Here is a 4,078-nt window from a genome sequence, read left to right as displayed (position 1 = left end):
TCTTCCTTCAATTTTTTTCAAGTTGTAATTTGGTTAATCACGCCGGAATTTTGAGAAGTGATGTTTTGTAATCTAGTAAATGGATTTAAACTGTCTAGAATTTATTTAAATGTTACGAACATCAAACTATCTTAAATTAGTATTCAAACTTTTACCTTAACATGTTAGTTTTATGGTTTAAAAACTTAATTCTGAATATTGTGAAATTATGATATTTTTAATTTATATCGACAAAAGCTTTGCAAATCATTACATTTTTTAAGTATATTAATCTTTTTTAATTAATAGTATAAAATATATGTATTAAAATCTTGTATATCTATAAAATTTTATCTTATAAATATATGACGTCTATCGTATTTCGGATTTGGCCGTGATAGACGTAAAACCCAAAGCTGCAATTTTTCTGTCCCCCTGTTCCTAAGACAAGATTTGCACGAGGCAACATGCGGCAATACACACAACAATGAACCAGGCCAAAATGTGGCCAAACGTGAGAGCTGGAAAGGGTTGGTTCCCTTCAGATATGCCGAATACGTGGCACTCAAACAGTCAAAAAAGTGGCCAAACGTGAGAGCGGCACTGGGGCCTCTTTCTACTTATAGATAGGTTATAGATACCATAGGCCGGTGCCAAGCATTGGCGAACCCACGTAGCTAAAATTAAAATAATTAAATGAGAGAACAAAACAATTCCCTCCACCACTTACAAGCATCCGACCATAGCCCAGACCCATAGGATACTGGTCAATATGCTTACGACACACCATATCTACCCAACATCCTCTCAAAGAATCAAACTCTTTTTAAGTCATACTAGAATTGAACCCCTGCTTTGCGTTGCGGCAAAATGAAAGAATATTTATTTCGTTGGATAGGAAACTTTTGAGTTAGAATTGTTTGTGTTAAAATATGTGTTTGTAAAAATATCTATACACAAAAATTATTGTAAAGTTAACCACAAAGCGAATAATTGTTATATGGTTGTTTACAAATTTATGTATTAGTTTTCAACTAACTTACAAAAAGTTAATGCTTATGAAAAAAAATTAAGATAAAATATAAACTGTTATGAATCGAAATTATATTGTGTCGTTACTATAAAAGCTATTAAAGTAATTTTGTAACTTCAGCAGTTTCTATTAAATTTAATAGAGTAGTAGAGTATAATGATTTGACCAATATATTCCCAACATTACTGTTATATATTAACTTAATTAAGAATAAAGTAACCTATTTTTCATAAAAAAACCAACAAATTCGAACAAAATTGAATAAATATCTAAATAAGTTACATACAAAAAAAAACTAAAAAAAATAACAAATTTTTTGTGCTAAAATACAAAGATAAGAAATAAACATAAAGAGTCAGAAAAGAAATTAATTAAAAAATACCAAGCAACTCCATATCAGATTCAATTTTGTAACTTTCATGTGCTCTCGTGAATAAATTTCTTACAAACTATTTATAGAAATAATTACATAGTTGTCATATTAAAGAGACTAATAAGGATAGCAGCACATCGATAAATAGTTTGTGATGCTTTTATGCTAGCTGCTTTGACCTGAGCATGTGAAAGAAGAAAAAAACTATTAATGGTAGAAAGAAAGAGAAACTAAAGAGAGGTTTGCACATGATATTCATTAAATTAAGATGTTGTATAAATCTTTTTTTACAATCAATAATTCATGGATTATAATATAAAACCTCAATGAACGCAAATAAAAGGTCATAAAATAACTAAATGATTATCAATGAGTAACAAATAAGGAACCAAAACAAATTGAAAATTACAATCAGATAAGGCAAGCAAAAATAATAGAAAGGAAAGAAACAGAGAAAAAGCAATTGTTACGAAGACAAAAAATCAAAACCTGATGATAAATAAAAACAATGAAATCAGAAACATGTGACCATAAAAAAATTACCATAGATTGTGACAATCCTTGTCTTCGGACGTGTAACTTGGTAGTTAATAGAAACTTATAATTAAGAGGAGTGGGATAAAGATTAAAGAAAAATATTTTAATCACCTTTACCTGGACTTCTTTTTGGGTGCTCTTACTTCACACTAAACTGTTTCCTTTAATGCTTCGCCAGTCTTTGCCCATCACCAAGAAATCATTTGGAACATCAAATTCAAAATGCTGATAAACGTAAATGTCAACAAAAAAAATAAGGAATGACTAAAACAAATGTAAATAGGTTTGTCACTTAGGCAAGCAACAAATAAATAATTTGACTGAGCAAAGATATATAGAAACACATAAGTTGAAGTTAAAAACCTTTGCCTGAATTAATTAGACATCCTTGACCACAAACTCTGCAGCTCTGTTATGATGTTCTCTTTGAAGGACAGAACATACATCGTTGGCTAGAGCCTCCTCTAAGTTTAGGCCACAAAAGCTGTCAAATCAATATCTCTATGAGAAAGATAGACCTTCAAGGGACTGATCCAAATGGAATTACTTATAATAAATATAAATAAAATAAATAATTAACATCCATTTAAACTGTTCAGTAATTCATATTCAACGTTCTTACGTTCATGATCGCATCAATAAACAACCAATGAAAAACCATAAGATTTTATTCTTAACAGATTAAAGATGAAAGTAAACAAAAAAAAAAAGACATCAAATGGCTCATTCATCCACCACAACTGAGAGATATGGCTATCACTATAACACAAAAACACAACTATACAAATAAATAATGGAATGAAGGAAAAATTATTTTTTAAAAATACCCAAACTAAAATGGGAGTAATCAAATTTCTTTTTATATATATAATGGAATCAAGAAACAACAATGAAAGCCGAAAAGAAGAAAAAAGGAGACAAAACAAAACTGGGAAAAGATAGATAGTAGTCAAAAATGGAAGGAAAACCCTTGAGAAGAAAAACGCAAAATCAAAGCAGAGAAAGACACAAAGCACAGAAAACAGGAAAGCAAACCAGCCAAGCTCAAAGGGAGAAATCACCAACAACAGAGCATACAAACCAAAAAATGAAGGACGCAAACTCGAAAGAACAGAAAGGATGGCCTTGGAGTAACCAAAATAAATAAAGACCAACTCCTCACCCAAATTTGAAAATCAAGTCAGACGTGAAACGAAAGCATGAAAAGCAAGCTAAGCACGTCATTCCATTAAAACCACACACATGTCTCGTCTGAAAAAATGCATGGTTCGAGACGCCAAACACATCACAACACCAACTTCTCTCCTCCAACCTTCACGTGGCAAAACTTGGGGACCCCGTTGGAGCATGAAAAGCATCTTACACAACACCAAGGACTTGGAGGGAAATGCGTTCACTGGATTGAACGAGGGTAAAGATTTTTCTTTTTTAATGTTGCTTTAATTTAATTGAGTATTGACTGACTCTTCTGTAAATTGACTTACTCATCATGGATTTAGAGATTGAAAACATGAACATTATCTGAGTCGACACGTGGGTAAATGAGGAAGCTCCTTTGGGGCTTCCTTTTACTTATGTTATAGATAATGCTCCTCATTCTCACTAATTTTGGTAAGACACACGTGATCACTACCACTGATATTCATCCATTTAGGCAAGCAGAAACAAGTGCAAGGATCTGTTCGTTCCTTTATAGATTGATTCCTTTCACAAGCCGTCATCTTCGCTGGAAATATATATTATTCCTTTCATTTTAAATTGAATGTTCATATTTGATCAAAAAATACGAAATTAACCTTTTATAATTATCATTTTTACTTCCAAACAATAAAAAAGAATATTAAAATATTAATATATATGAAATACAGAAAAAAAAAAAGAACAAGAATTAATGGTGGGTGTTCAAAAAGAAAAGTGACGCAACGTTGATGACTTAAGCAAAGATGAAATATTATTCAATTTGAATTGAAGAGAATATTGTTAACAACACTTTTTTAATATTATATAATATTTTATGGGCCGGAATTTATTCTTGTTTGTTTGCTTTGGTTGCTCCAAGCAATGGATTTGCTTTGGCATCAGAAAAGTCAAGGAGTCCAATAATATTACTAAATTATGATTTGTTTAACTACTAATAATATAAGAAAATTACAATT

At 30.8% G+C, this 4,078-nt stretch overlaps 1 long non-coding RNA gene across 2 annotated transcripts; it reads right to left on the bottom strand.

Moving 5' to 3' along the window:
- Window positions 1,380-3,079, bottom strand: LOC18586168. Of its 2 annotated transcripts, none has more exons than XR_001929680.1 (4): window positions 3,004-3,079; window positions 2,286-2,406; window positions 2,034-2,147; window positions 1,380-1,564 (listed from the first exon to the last, which is right to left on the bottom strand). It is a non-coding gene; the product is annotated as an uncharacterized LOC18586168 (long non-coding RNA). The 2 variants fall into 2 exon arrangements; XR_001929679.1 differs by having other exon boundaries at window positions 2,040-2,147.

Source organism: Theobroma cacao, chromosome 10 (genome assembly GCF_000208745.1).
Source record: "Theobroma cacao cultivar B97-61/B2 chromosome 10, Criollo_cocoa_genome_V2, whole genome shotgun sequence".
Lineage (NCBI taxonomy): Eukaryota > Viridiplantae > Streptophyta > Magnoliopsida > Malvales > Malvaceae > Theobroma > Theobroma cacao.
Note: the sequence above shows the minus strand (reverse complement) of the source record. Positions and strands in the feature narration are given on the sequence as shown.